Here is a 16,054-nt window from a genome sequence, read left to right as displayed (position 1 = left end):
CCAACTAGGGGCTATGGTCTCACAACCCCAATAACTACAGTAATATTGATTAGGGGAGTTGCAGTACCCCTTTCCAGGATTTGAACTAGGGCACATATAAACCCCCATATATTCCCAGCATCGGGGCCTCGGGACCAGCTGACATAGAGTGGAAGTAAAGCTTGGTCCCCCTGATGTTATCTGGGTGGCGATAATCTTCTGATCTCCGAATCGACTTAAAGTCCACTTAAAAGGTTGGTGGTGTTCATTTGCTGAGATCATTAAGGGGCAGCATATCCAAAGTATTAATACCCCTTTTAGGAGAATTGGTGGGTTGATGGTAACCATTTCAGAGTGGGGGTAGCTATTCTCGGGTAGTTTAGTTTGGGAGGTTTGGGTTCGAGTGTATTGTGCCATCCCGGACCTAGATTTAGGGGGCTTTTTCGCAATTGTATTGAAGGTTTTAGTTCCCCACGATTTCCTTACGTCTCTGCCTCCTTTGCCTACTCCATTGCTTGGAGCAGCAAGGTGTTCCATCTTCTCGGCAGCAGTCGTAATCTTCAGGGGTTCTCCCTTCTCTCCTTTTGCGAGTTTTATATGCCTCCCAATTTTTATTCTCTACTTCCTGGGCTAAACACACCAGGTGTTTTAATTGTTTTTGGCATGCCACTCTAATTATTTCCGGATTGGCTTCCCTATGCTCATTAAAGTGAACACCACCAGGCTCTGGATTTACGCCTTTTGTGTATACTTCCCACCACTCTTTAGACTTCCAGACAATTTGTCCGGTTTTTATAATTTCTTTCAGCCAATTAACACTCCTCACAAATATCTGGGGTAAAATCTCCCTCTTTACAGTGAACCCACCAATTGTCCTTACACACTTTACATTTAAAGCAAACAAAAGGGTAACATATACAACCAGAAATTGGGCAGAATGCAGTCCCATTCATTAAGTCCTTCGCGTGATGACTTTATTCATCAGTCCTCCTCCGGAAGGTGACCTTCAGGTTGTCAGGGTTCCCTATTGCCTCCCAACGAGATTCTTGAACAGGTCCTTTTATTCTGGTAGCGTGAGTCCAGCCTCGTTCGGCCGTTCGAACCGCAGTATCTGTGGTAAGTAACACAAGAAAGGGTCCCTCCCAACGAGGTATCGGAGAGGATTCTTTCCAGGTTTTAATCAACACTTTGTCTCCGGGCTTGACCCTGTGTATTGCTATATCTAGAGGTGGTCTTTGTACCACCAATCCTTTCTTTACTAGTTCTCACCTCCGCTTCATCAGTTCAATAATATACTCTTGTAACACCCTTTCTTCAACTTTGGGGTGTTCGGCTGGTATTTCTAGGTCATAGGGCATCCCATACAACATTTCAAAAGGGGAGATTCCTGTATCTGTCCGGGGTTGTGTTCTCAGATTTAATAAGGCCATCGGAAGGCATCTTACCCAGTTCATCTTAGTTTCAATCATCAGTTTAGTCAATTGTTTCTTAATTTCCCCGTTCATTCTTTCTACTTTTCCCGAACTTTGTGGGTGCCACGGGGTATGATATTCCCATCGCGTTCCCAGAGGATCCAAAGCTTCCCTAATCATCTTAGAGGTGAAGTGTGGTCCTCTGTCTGAATCTATTACAGCTATATTCCCATACCTTGGTACAATGTTTTCTAATAATGTTTTTACAACCGTCCGTGCTGTGGCTCGAGCCACCGGGAAGGCTTCTACAAAGTGAGTGAGATGATCTACTAAAACTAAAAGATATTTGTATTTCCCCACCTTTGGAAGCTCCGTAAAATCGACCTGTATCTTTTCAAATGGCCTCTTTGCAAGTTCCCTCCCCCCTGGTACTTTTTCCCTGAGTTGCTGTTTATTGACCTTCTGGCATGTCAGGCACTCTCCCACCATCTTTTTGGCGATTTCATAAATTCCAATACACATATACTTGGTTCCAAAAGTGGTCCACAAGTGCCTGTACTCCCCAGTGGGTCTGTCTGTGGAACTCTTTCATTATCCTCCAGGCCGTACCCTTAGGGATAACTTCTCTCCCATCGGGGAGCATCCACTTCTCTTCTCTCTCAGCTATCCCCATCTGTTGTAATTTTTCTTTTTCTCGGGCAGTAAAGCTCTTACTATCTCCCATTGTTTCCCTGGGTTTCTCTGTTTCTTTTACTATTAACAATGTAGCCTGTTTTGCTTCCTCATCAGCCAAATTATTTCCCCTTATCTGAATAGAGGCACCTTTCTGATGACCCTTCACATGTATGACTGCAACCTGCCTAGGTCCCCTCAAGGCCTCCAAAGTTTGCCTTATTAAGGTTTCATGTACCAGATTCTTTCCCTGTGTATTTATTAATCCCCGTTCTTCCCAGATCTTTCCAAAAGTATGGACCACTCCATACGCGTATCTGGAATCAGTGAATATAGACCCCACCTTTTCCTTTAGCAGCTGTAACGCCCTTAGGACCGCAAATAACTCGCATGCCTGGGCTGACCAGGTTGTATCCAAAGGGCCTGATTCTTTCACCTCTGAAGTGTTCCCATCTATTATAGCATATCCTGATTTTCGTTTCCCATTTACTACTCTCGATGATCCATCTACAAATAATTTCTCTCCGCTGGGCAATTCCTCCTCCTCTAAATCTTCCCTTATTTTGGTCTGGGATTCTATAAATCGGACACAGTCGTGCATCAGTTCTTCGCTTGGTTCCCCATATAAAAATCGGGCTGGATTTTGTAGATTGGTTGTTTCAATTTCTAGTTTGGAAGAGTGTATTAATATACCCTCATACTTTAATAGTCTAGCATCAGTAATCTACTTTTCTGCTTTTTGCTGTAATACCCCCCTTATATTATGTGGTGTATACACCTTTAATTCCCCCCCTAGGGTGACTTTCCCAGCCTCCTCAACTAGAAGGGCTGTAGCCACTATAGCCTGTAAGCAGGTGGGCCAGCCTCTACTAACAGGGTCCAACAACTTTGAAAAATAACCTATAGGGTTTTTCCTATCTGCCCATTTTTGGGTTAGAACCCCATATGCCGTTCCCTCTTCTGTGTTTACAAACAGATAAAAAGGTTTCTTGGTATCAGGTAAACTTAGCACCGGGGCGTTCACTAAATCTGTTTTTAAATCTTCAAAACACTTCTCATCTGTTTGGCTCCATTTTAATAATCCTTCTTTAATTAATTTTTGATATAGGAATTTTACCTTTTTGCTATAGTTTTCAATCCATTGTCTACAATAACCGAGCAATCCCAACAATTGCCTTACTTGTCTTTTACTCTTAGGTGCCTGAAGTGACAAAATGACTTTTACCCGCTCGGGATCTAGTTTCTTAGTCCCCTTACTTAGCCAGTGTCCCAGGTATTTCACCTCCTCTTCAGTGAACTGTAATTTGGACTTAGATACTTTTAGTCCCTTTAGACTTAAAAAATTCAGTAGTTTTATACTTTCCTCCCTTACAGCTTCTTGGTTCTCCCCCGCTAATAGTAGGTCATCTACATACTGCACCAGTGTTACCTCTGGGTTCAGTTCATAGGTACTTAACACCCGCTCCAGGGCCTGCCCAAACAAGTTTGGCGATTCCGTAAATCCTTGCGGGAGCACAGTCCACCTTAACTGCTGCTTCCGATGGGTCTCGGGATCCTCCCATTCAAAGGCAAAGTAGTTCCTGCACTCCTCCTTCAGAGGACAAGCCCAAAAAGCGTCTTTTAAATCTATAACACTGTACCACTTCAGTTCTGGAGAGAGCTGGCTCAACAAAGTATACGGATTGGCTACCACTGGGAATCTGGTGAGTGTTCTCTGATTTACCTCCCTTAAATCCTGCACTAGACGATAGGAGCCATCCGGCTTCTTAACGGGTAGTATAGGGGTGTTGTGAGGTGACATGCAAGGTTCCAATAGTCCTTGGTTTAATAGCCTTTCAGTTACCGGTTTTAACCCCTTTTTACCCTCCTGAGACACTGGATACTGTTTTACCCTTATGGGGATCTCGGGGTTCATGATAGTAATCTCAAAAGGAGTAATATCTAATTTCCCGACTGACTCGGGGGTGTACCACACTTCAGGATTGATTCTTGCCTGGTCTTCTGCAGTGAGAGTGTACAACTTAACTGCTATTTCCTTGTCTTTTACTTCTAAATTAATTCCTAGCTCAATCATTAGGTCTCTTCCTAACAGATTATAATCTGCTTCAGGTACTAATAAAAAGGATGCTATGCTGAATCGGGAAGGGGTTTCTATTTCTACCTTTTTTATTATTGGGACCTCAAAGGGTTCCCCTTTTGCTCCTATTACTTGTAATTTCTCCGGGGAAAGAGAACATCCCCGGGGCACTATTTGGACTGTGGATCTTTCAGCCCCGGAGTCCACAAGGAACTCCACTTCTTGGCGCTGGGGACCCAATTTCAACTTTATCAAAGGCTCTGTTTTCTTATGAGTCCCCAGCAAATAGAGCCCCTGACCCCCCTAATCTTCCTTAAACATTTGCTCATCTCACAGAATCACAGAATCACAGAATCACAGAATGGTAGGGGTTGGAAGGGACCTCTGTGGGTCATGTAGTCCAACCCTCCTGCCGAAGCAGGGTCACCTACAGCAGGCTGCACAGGACCTTGTCCAGGCGGGTCTTGAATATCTCCAGAGAAGGAGACTCCACAACCTCCCTGGGCAGCCTGTTCCAGTGCTCCGTCACCCTCAGAGTGAAGAAGTTCTTCCTCATGTTCAGACGGAACTTCCTATGCTTCAGTTTGTGCCCATTGCCCCTTGTCTCGTATGCGTTTTCTGCAACTCCTTTTCATGTGCCCTTTTTTCTGACAATAGAAACACTCAACCTGTCTCATGTCCCTCAAATCACCTTGGCCCCTCGGGGGTTTTTCCCTAGGCAGTGAAACACTCGCTCCCCCTGTATGGGTTGGAGCCACCTTTTGTCCTTCTCGGACTGCCGCCACCAAAATCCTTGCCTGTTTCTTCTGTTCTTCCGCAGCCTTTCTAGCCACTCCGTGGGAGTCTCGTCCTTCTTTTGGTATTCACTAAAAGCCTTATTGATGTTCCGTCCTCTGGGAACAGATTCCCTGATTCCCTGAACAATAATAGTGCATAAATCTGCCATGTGTGTTCTATGTTCAGCATTTTGGTTATCCCAATTTGGCCGCTGTAATGGCCACTTGGTATCTCCACCGGGACCCTGTTGGTGTTGCTGATCCCAAACTCTCATGCCTGCTCTCCGAATCATTTCCCTCTCTTCCATTGTGAACAATATGCCCAAAATTGCCTGCAGTTCTTCCCAGGTATACACATTAGGACCCAGGAACTGATACAGCCTTTCAGACACTCCCAGGGGGTCTTCCAAAAGATTTCCCATTTCCTTTTTAAACTCTCTCACATCTCCCGAACTCAGGGGAACTGATACAAACCCCGTCCCTGGCTGTGGACCTCCCATCGCTATCTCCCTTAAGGGATATAACTGCTCCATTCTCCTAGTGTGACTCCTTGTCACCCTTTTGTTTTCTCTGGGTGAATTAGGAGGAGTCGAAATGGAGTCCTGGATGACTGGGGAAGGAGGAGGAGAGGCATGATCCGGCACCGGGGCAGAAGGAGGGGACAAAGGGGGAGGAGTGGGATCTGGGGACGGTGCGGGAAGAATATAAGGAGGAGGAGAAAGAGGGAGCTCTTCGGGACCTTTAGTCTTTTTCTTAGAATTCTTTTCTCCCAAAGTAAAAACACAAGTCCTAGTGTCTGATCTGATCCACAAACTAGCATATTCACTCTCCTCTAGGCTAAAAGGTTCTTTGGAATTCACGTATATGTTCAGAGCTTGACAAATCCATTCTTCAAAGGAACCAAAAACGGGCCAATATAGGTGGTCCCTTCTTATTTGTTTCCCACCCCATACCTGCATACAATAATATACCATCTTTTCTTTACTCTTTCCTTGCCCAGACAGCCAATTTCCCCAATGGGCAATCATTAACCCTAAGGGACTGTCTGGCGGTATACCGGGTAGCCCTATCCCTGGACCACCCATGGGATCAGAAGGCTTGCTTTTCTTCTGTCCCATCTTCTGAGGTACCTTTATTCACACACACACTCGCTTCCCCTCGTTCGTGGACCACGCCCTTGCGGGCAATGGGAACCGCACTACAAGAGGGTCCGCACTCACTTCGCCTGGTGGACTACTAAGTCCGGTGGACGTCTTAGTCAATCGCACCTCGGGAAACCCACCCCGATCGAACGGAAACCTTTAATAATACTCACGCGTCCGGGAGTCTTCGTTTGGGTCTTCGTGCACAAAAATTATGGGGTACTGCAGTTTCTTCTTGCCTGCTTCCTTAATTTAGGGTTCGGAGGTACAGGTGTTGGAAGAGGGAGTCGTCCACCCAGGGGCCATCTGAAGATGGGATGGGGTGCCTCCCCAGAGCTTGGATTCCCAAACCAAGTTAACCTGTATCCGAGTCACGGCACCAAATTGTTATAAAGGCTAAGAGCCAGTTATATTTATTAAAGCCAAATTTATTTAAGCAAGCAAAGCAGGCAAGAACAGCGCTGGGCGACTGGGGAGCCTCTTGCTCTACCAACGGCGCGCAACAATAACAGATGCAACCCCTCTTTTTATAGAGTTCCCATTTCCTGCATATGTGACTTCTGCTATTCTCTGCGTTGTGTTCGCGCTTGCGCAACTAATTGCCAGGTGGTCGTTTTCTGCCTCTCGGTGGTCGTTGGGATGAAGGCCGAAGTCTTTCTCAGGTGCCCTGCTGTCTGCTCATTCATCCCCCAAGTCATTGCTTTGCTTATCAGCAGATGGGCCATCTCCCTTCAGCAAATGGTTGCTTACTTTGCTTACTCCTCCGGATGTCTGCGGCTCCAGCTTAAGTTACAAAGGAACTCCAACGTTCACATGCGATTTCATGAACAAAGTTAACCCATTCATCACAGGGCTTCTCCTCTTTCTCCATCAGCCAATTTGAGAACAAATTTTATATGTATACATTTATTATAATTCCCCCCTTCTAGTTTTTACCATTTTGTTCCTCACACCGTATATGTATGTATACATTTATTACACCGGGATTGCAGCCTCCCAGGCTCTAGCTACCCGAAGAAACTGGGATGTTGGCTAGCCAAGCAGACTAATGCTACTTCTCTGGCCTTAAGTAGTTTGCTTTTAGATGTTGACTCAGTTAGACACGCAACTTTACAAAATCGTGCAGCAATTGATTTTTTGCTTTTAGCACAAGGGCATGAGTGCGAAGAATTTGATGGTATGTGTTGTATGAATCTCTCTGATCACTCGGAATCTATTCACTGTAGCTTTCAACGACTGAAAGAGGAAGTTAAAAAGCTGCAGATTGAGGATGGATGGGGTTGGACAGAAAGTCTTTTTAGTGACTGGGGAATTAGTGGTTGGCTTAAAGGTTTGATGAAGAGTGGGCTAATTCTATTGTGTGTTATCTGTGGCCTTCTCATCATTCCATGTTTGCTATCCTGTCTGCAAAGGGCCCTGCAGAGGATGGTAAACACTGCATTTTTGGTAGAAAAACGAAAAGGGGGAGATGTGGGAGTCGGCTGGGCCGCGGGCGGCCTTGATGGTCTTGATGGATTAGAGCCATATCCTTGAGCTAATTATTTTTTGCACCTGTGGTTGAAAAACAGGAGGAAAGGAACAAAGAAACATGATGGGAAACTCCAACTCTTTGTTAAGCGTGAAGGCCATGTGAACGGACGCATGATGACCAATCAGAATAACAAAGGAGCTGCATGCTGAAAGACCCTCACCAATGAGCCTCGGGGAGTGGGGGACAAGGGGATATAAAAATGTTATGGTTACCCAATAAACTGCTTCTGCTTCTGCTTGCTTTTGCTTTCTTTTGCTTGCTTTTTGACTGCCCTAACTTATTGTGGCGTGCTGCCACATAACTATGTGGTTCTTTGTTGCAAATTGAGGCAAAACCACAACAATGGCCCTGTGGGCCCATGACACCTCAGGCTACCAAGGAAGAGAGGCAACATATAGATGGGCTCGTGACTGAAGGGTGGATTCAACCATGGACACTATCACACAGGTTATCCATGAATGTGAAACATGCACTGCAATCAAGCCAAGCAGGTAAAACCTCAGTGGTATGGAGGACAATGGCTGAAATATAAATATGCGGAATCCTGGCAGATTGATTATATCACACTCCCACAAACCCGCCAAAGGAAGCACCATGTGCTTACAATGGTGGAAGCAACCACTGGATGGCTTAAAACATATCCCATGCCCCATGCCACCACCCATAACACTATCCTGGGCCTTGAAAATAAGTCCTATGGCAACATGACACCCCAGAAGGAATTGAGTCAGATAACAGTAGTTAGCAAGCGACCACCTGGTTCTTTGTTGCCGGCTGGGATTATACCATGACAACCCTTGCACTTTTACTATTTCTTTTTCTGTCTTTCAACAAGGAAGGATGAACCTGTAAAAGTTTAGCCTCTGCTTTTGGTGAGAGTTTGGCATGGCTGAGCATGAATTCCTCCTGCTTGCTCTTTGAAGAGGGCTGCTGCTACTCTGCTGGCCCTTTTCTCCTCCTTGGGTTCTGCTGTGGATTGTTGATGATACAGTGTTTATTTTGGCTTTTAGGCCTCTACATTTGCCAGACTGCTGAAGGAAGGGTGTAAGAACTTGCATTTGTTTGAGTCAGCGTTAATGAGACAACTGAACTCTTTTGAATGGAGCATGTCCTCCTGGCCCAGATGCAAAGATATACTTCCCCCCTTTGCCAAAATCTGTATTCCAAGAACTCGGAGGTCTTCTGAGACAGCCTGTTCCTGTCTCCTGTGGCCAAACTTCCACTGTCTGCATAAGTTAACACAGTTTCATTGGCCTGATTCCGCTGCAGACAGGCTGTTAGTGATGGATTTGTTCTGAAGCGCCGTCTCAGCTAATCCTAGCTGAAACATGACTTATGTTTCAAAATAGGTTTCTGAATTTAAATATACATTGCAGGTACTGGTTTCTACCCTCCTAGAGTCAAGAGGGAGCTCAATAGGTACAATACTGGTTCACAAGACCCATCTTTTGTTTGTGTTCAGAAAAACATTCAGTACAATTTCTGAACAGTTAGTAATATTCAGTCATGTACGGCTTTTGACTACATGATGAAAGCATTTTTAGGAATGAGCATGATGCTTTGGCCAAATAAAAAGCCAGTCGGGGGTTAGATTAAGTTAAGGAAAACTGTAAATGTTTGCACTGTAGCAAATCAGACAACTATATTTTAGGTGTCTAAACTGACATAAGAACTTAATTTTGGATATTCTTTTTTCTCAGTAGGAGAGACAAAAAAGCAAAATACTCTGACACATGTGGAGACCTGTGCAAGTTTTTTAAAAGAAATAAAAACAATAAATTATTTCTCTAGGCTGCACATTCTGATTCTAACCATAAACAATTGAGTCTTTAGAAGAAATATGGAGAAAGGAGTGAAGTACCCTTATATTGGATAGTGAAACTTGTTCTGTGTGCTTCTTTTGAAATAGTTCAGTGTTCTGGGTTTGGCTAGGATAGGGTTAATTTTCACAAGAAGCCAGGAGGGGACACAGCCAGGATGGCTGACCCAAACTGTCTAAATGAGGTGTTTGATACCGTGTGACATCATGCTCGGTTCTGAGTGGGGGAGCTAGCTGGGGGCAGGTTAATCACAGCTCAGGAGCTCACTGGGCATCGGGAGGTGAAAGAGTTGCTCTATGTATTCCCTTGTTTTCATATATTCTTCTTATCAGTATTGTTGTTACTGTTTGCTTCCTTTGCCGTTCTGCTAAACTGTCCTTATCCCGATCCATGAGTTTTGCCTTTTTCTTCTGATTCTTCTCCCCACCCCAGTGGGGGGAGTGGTGACAGAGCAGCCGCGTGGTCCTTTGTTGTCGACCGGGCTAAACCACGACACTTAGTTATGAAATCTTTATGGTCTGGTAGCTTGGGAGTGAACCATTAACCACAGATTTTCTAGAGGAAGTGAGAGGGTGGAACCTTATGTCCCTCTGCCCCTTCTCATATTGTCCATCTTTTTCCCAATGGTGAGAGGGTTTTATTTGCAATTTCAACCCAAGAACAGTCCTCAGTGACATTGGTGAACACTACCATGATGGAGATCAGCACAGGTAAAGGTTTACTGGGTTTAGTAGAGAGAATGGCTTTTAAATTAGTAGGTGGACTTTTAAGCTGATATATCCTATTATGTTCCCCCCCTAAATAATACTGTTCTACAAAATCGTAAAATGCTGAAAGGGCTTAAGGGTTAATTAATTGATACTGGGTTTTATATCAGGCCAGAATACTGCTAAAAATATATATGTCTTGATTTAGGGCTAGATTTTGCTATTGAATCCCATGGTTTAATGGAAATATTATGTGAAAATCCAATTTCAAATTTGATCTGCTGTGGCCAACTTTTAGAAACAAACCTCAATTTCCTTTTAACTTTTTAAGAATAAACAAGACTAAAATACAATTTTCTTTCGGAAACACAAAACAGCAAGAGTTAAATTTTGTTCCCAGTTATCAGAGTATTGAGCTCTAACAACAGTGAAGTCGGTCTGCATTTTTCACAGCTCAAAGAGTAAAAGCTGTCCTTAGGAGCTTAGAAAATGCTTACTTTTTCCAAATTGCTGTCTGTGTTGGGTTTTTTTTTTTGAGATGGTAGGGGAGGAGATGGGGGATGAAAGGAATGGATTCATATAGAATGGCCTCTAGAAAATATGTATTAAACAAATCTGTTCAGTCTTTGTTTAAATAGTTTAAATAGATGGCAATTTTCTTTTTAGTCAACAATATGAAATTATTATCAACAATAAAACATTCTTGTGTCTGCCAAACCATCCATTTTGGCCAGTGTATTTTGTTTGGAGCTTATAACATGAATCTGTTCCTTTTTTTTCAAAATGCCTGATATAATTGCCCTCTCTACTGTGGCATTTACTGAGCGTGGGATAGCCCCTATGAATGCTGTCACCAACTTGGTTGAGCCAGGAAGGTTATTAACCCTTTAGCATGAAATCCAAGGTAAAGATCAGTGGCAGCCTGGTCAGAGTCTACAAAATTAAATGATTAATAAATACAGCTCTGAAAAACTTCATCTGGAGGAGATGTCACTGATTTGATATATAAGATAATTTTAACAATTTTCTTAATTTGGCTGCCCAAATTATTTACATGAAAATGAAATAGCAAGCTAACCATGTGTTTCTGCTCCACATTAAATGTCTTGCTATTTTGTACTGGGATTCATAATATTTTCTATCCCTGACTGGTTCTCCATATAATGCAGATTCAATATTTTAGAAATATTGAAGGTGAACCAGAAAATTCCAGGAAGAAAGGGACATTTTTTTCTTTCCTGAACCTCAGGTATCTGAATTTGAATGCTATGTCAATCTTGGATTTTTATGCAGTGTTTACGGTAGAAGTCTGAATACATGGTGAATGGTATGTTCACCACCAATATATGGTGTATATATATTCAAAGCTTATTCATGCATCTTCTAAAAACTCTTGGTTTTGATAAGTTGTTTTTTTTTAAATAATTAAGAGTGGGTACTCTGAAATTCGACCCTCCTTCTGCTACCAACTTTATCACTTGCCCAGAAATGGTCCCCCTCATTAAACTTTATGACGAAACTCACAAAGGCCTCAAGTCAGTGAGATATAAAGACATACCAATGTGCTCTGATACCTTAAAGTTTATTCACTCAAGTTCTACTACTGAACTTGGACCAGTGCTGCTAAATATAAGCAGTTACAGAATCTTTTTTTCCTATTTTGTTTTTGATGTACCATGGAAAAGAAGCTAGGCTCTTCAACATGGCCTGTAATATTGCATAGGAAAATTATGCTTCCCCAACAAGGACAGATTTAAATATGATGAAGTCAAGTAGAACACTGGTCACCACTTACATTCCCAAAAGGCTTCAAATCTTCACACTCTCTCTCTCTTTCTCATTTTCAAAACTTCAGAGCAGTCCTAAAAAAGATTCAAATTCTACCAGCCCAGCATATGGTCCTTTATTGGCTTGAGCTGTTTGCTTATCATTCTTGGTCAAAATCACAAGAAGGCTTTTGATATGTCATGTGGTGTTGACACTCACTGGATAAAAGAAGAACAAAAAAAGAATTCACTGTATTTGTCATATCTCACACTAAAAAGGACTGTTGTGGTTTAGCCCCAGCTGGCAACAAAGAACCACGTGGCCATTCGCTCACTCCTCCCCCTTAGTGGGATGAGGAGAAGAATTGGAAGAAAAAGGCAAAACTCGTGGGCTGGGATAAAGACAGTTTAACAGAACAGCAAAGGAAGAGAACAATAACAACAATAATACTGATAAAAGAATATACAAAAGCGAATGACACAGAGGGCAATTTTCTCACCGATCAATGCCCAGCCCACTCCCGAGCAGCGATTCCCATCCCCCAGCCAGCTCCTCCAGCTATATAGTGAGCATAGTGTCACAGAATCACAGAATCACAGAATCACAGAATCACAGAATGGTAGGGGTTGGAAGGGACCTCTGTGGGTCATGTAGTCCAACCCTCCTGCCAAAGCAGGGTCACCTACAGCAGGCTGCACAGGACCACGTCCAGGCGGGTCTTGAATATCTCCAGAGAAGGAGACTCCACAACCTCCCTGGGCAGCCTGTTCCAATGCTCCGTCACCCTCAGAGGGAAGAAGTTCTTCCTCATGTTCAGACGGAACTTCCTATGCTTCAGTTTGTGCCCGTTGCCCCTTGTCCTGTCACTGGGCACCACTGAAAAGAGCTTGGCCCCATCCTCCTGACACCCACCCTTCAGATATTTATAAGCATTTATTAGGTCCCCTCACAGCCTTCTCTTCTTCAGACTGAACATGGTATCAAATATCAAATGGTATCAAAATGGTATCAAATATCCTGTTTGGCTAGTTTGGATCAGTTGTGCCCCAGAAGTCCCTCCCCTCTTCCAGTCCTGTGGTGTAAGGACCCTGGAAGTCTCTCCCTGCAACATATATGGGGACTGTCATTTTATTTCAGCCACCATTTCATGGCAGGGAACCACCATTCTGTAAAATGTCATACCCCATGTGTTTATATACTGCTTTGTGATTGGCTGACTGCAATTTTTGACACAATCATACTCCATGTGTTCTCAAGCAGCCCTGTGATTGGCTGGAAGGACCAGTCATCCCTTCCTGTCAGAGCAAGAAGTCCCCTACCACTAAATGCACAGGGTCAATCATTTTATTTCAGCCACCATTTTATGGCCAATTGATAGTCGCCAATTTTGACAGTGTCCTGTGATTGGCTGCCAGGACCAGCCTCCGCTTTCCAGTTAACCTGGAAATACGTCAGAATAGGAAGCCCCCACTCACTACATACACAGAGGTCACCATTTCTGACGGTGTCATTCCCCATGTATATATATAGATATGTAAATATATATATAAAGTGTATCTCTATATCGTATAGATATGTGGCAATCGTACTTTTAAGGACTGAGATATACCAAATATATTTGGGTTTTGCTGTCCTGCCAGCTTTCACCTTCTGACTTCTACCAAGTGCTGTACAATTCGTAAGATCAGCTTGTAGGGGTATTGGAACATGAGGCTTTTGTCTGTCACTCAAGAGAACCCATTTATTTTGTGTATGGTGATGTGGATGTCTCCTTCCTCCCCTATTTCTTCTTTCCTCTAAGACACTTACTCCTGTTAGCAGTTGACTTAAGTTGTATCAAGTTTGCTCATTCAGAATCATTTTGGAATACTAAATTCCTGTATAGTTATAAGCCTCCTGGACAAGGGGATATAAAAATGTTATGATTACCCAACAAAGTGCTTCTGCTTCTGCTTGCTTCTGCCTGCTTTTGCTTGCTTTGTTTGCTTTTTGACTGCCGTAACTTATTATGGCGTACTGCCACACTCCTTCCTACCCTTTTTAGAACTGGGCACAATTTTTCCCTTCTTCCAGTCCATCAGGGACTTTGCCTGACTGCCATGACCTTTCAGATATGATGGAGAGTGGCTTGGCACTACATCAGCCAATTCCCTCAGGACTCTGGGATGCATCTCGTCAGGTCCCATAGACTTATGTATGTTCAGGTACCTCAGGTGGTCACGAACCTGATCTTCTCTTACAGTGGGAGGGACTATTCTCCCCCAGTCCCCATCTTGTGGTCCATCCACTTGAGAGGTGTAGGAAGAGAGGTTGCCAGTGAAGACTGAGGTAAAAAAGTTGTTGAGTACCTCAGCCTTCTCCTTGTCTGTCATTACCAGTTTGCCAGTCATGTTCATCAGGGGAGGGGGGTGATGCTTTCTTTGACCTTCCTTTTCTGGTTGACATACCTGTAGAAGCCCTTCTTGTTATTCTTTGCATCCCTTGCCAAGTTGTACTCCAGCTGCGCCTCGGCTTTCCTGACCCCATCTCTGCACAACCAGACAATGTCCCTATACTCTTCCCAGGATGCCTGTCCCTGCTTCCACTGCCTGTGCAGTTCCTTCTTGCCTTTTAGTTTGACCAGCAGATCTCAACTCAGCCATGCTGGTCAGCACTATTGGTGGCAAAAGAGAAAAAAAGAAAAAGAGTTAAGTTAACTTTGGGTGACTTTACATAGACAAGGACTGACTGTGCAAGTCAGCAAACTCCAGCTTGGCTCACTGTGGTGTGCAATATACTCACTGGCAAACTTGTATTGGAAGTCATACTCCATTCTGAGATGAGAAAACTGACCGTCTTCAGGATGGTTTAAGTGAAAATAAAGGATTCTGAAATTCATGGCAGCATTGCTTGTGGACTCCAAGGGGGAGATCTTGATATCTTAGTGGCATTAGCAGCTACCTTTGAAAACTTATGGAGGACGCATGAAACAGCGGAAGGCTGAAAAAAGGAAAAAAACTGCTATCTATTTTATTTAAGTTTTAAGAGGGAGAAAAGCAGTAGCTGGTGAACTGTCTTGCAGCTTAATATACATTTCTGCAGAAACACTGGACAAATACAGTAGAGTTTGTATCCAGAAGAAAACAATGAGAAACAGTCAACACTGATCTGTCAAGAACAAATCATGTCTAATCAATTTAATTTGTCTTTGAAAATGTGGAAGGCTTTCTTAACAGAAAGAAACAGCAGATGTTACACATTTTGCTTTTAGTAAAAAATTGTTCTATTGTTTCACCTGACACGTTTTGGCTAGGAAGCATGGTTAGCTGTATGTGCCAAAGGCTAGATGCAATACTAGTTGGAAAACTATTCTGAGAATTCAGCGGTTTAATGTCAGTGAATACGATCTGTATGTAGCACATCAATACTTTGTATTAATGACTTGGATGGTGAAATAAGAGTGCAGTCATTAAATTTACAGGTAACATTAAGCTGGAAAAGAATGAGAATAAATAGACAGGCTTAGAATTAAAACTGATCTTGACAAGTTGATGAATACTAGTTAACAAGGAAAAGTGCAGGGTATTGCATCACAGTAAGAACCATCATCTGTTCAAATACAGAATGAAAAGCAAGTGAGTAAGCAACACTTCTGCAAAAAGGGATCCTGGAGTGACTGCAGTCCATAGGTTTCATGAGTCAACAGTGCTGTTTGAATGAGAAATTAAACACTGTACTGGAAGTGAAATTAAGATAGCCTGCGCTGCAAGGTTTACACGGCAGTGCTGTATTTTAGATAACATGCATGGAGGAAAAATCATTCAAATAAATAGCAACCTGGTCAAAAAAACTAGAATAAATTATCTCTAGAGCAAAAAATAAAATACAATTGTTAATATATTTACCTAAACAAGAGAAAGTAAGCCTCCACATACTTAAAAAAATGTTACAAAAGCGAAAGAGTCTATTCTCCCATACACATGATAAATGTATTGGTAATCAGTGAGTTTAGATTACAAAAAGAAAACTTTGGCTACTAGACAAGGTTTTTCCTGAAGGATAAGGGAGTAATGTGCAGGAAAACTGTGGAGACTTGGTGGCATGCTGTAGCTGTGATGAACAGGTTAAACAAATGTCTTTCAGGAATGATGTGTAGATGATACTGCTTTAATCAGGTGGATGGGTTGGATGC

This window comes from Opisthocomus hoazin, chromosome W, assembly GCF_030867145.1.
Source record: "Opisthocomus hoazin isolate bOpiHoa1 chromosome W, bOpiHoa1.hap1, whole genome shotgun sequence".
NCBI lineage: Eukaryota > Metazoa > Chordata > Aves > Opisthocomiformes > Opisthocomidae > Opisthocomus > Opisthocomus hoazin.
The sequence above is the reverse complement of the archived record's forward strand: the minus strand, read 5'-3'. Positions refer to the sequence as shown.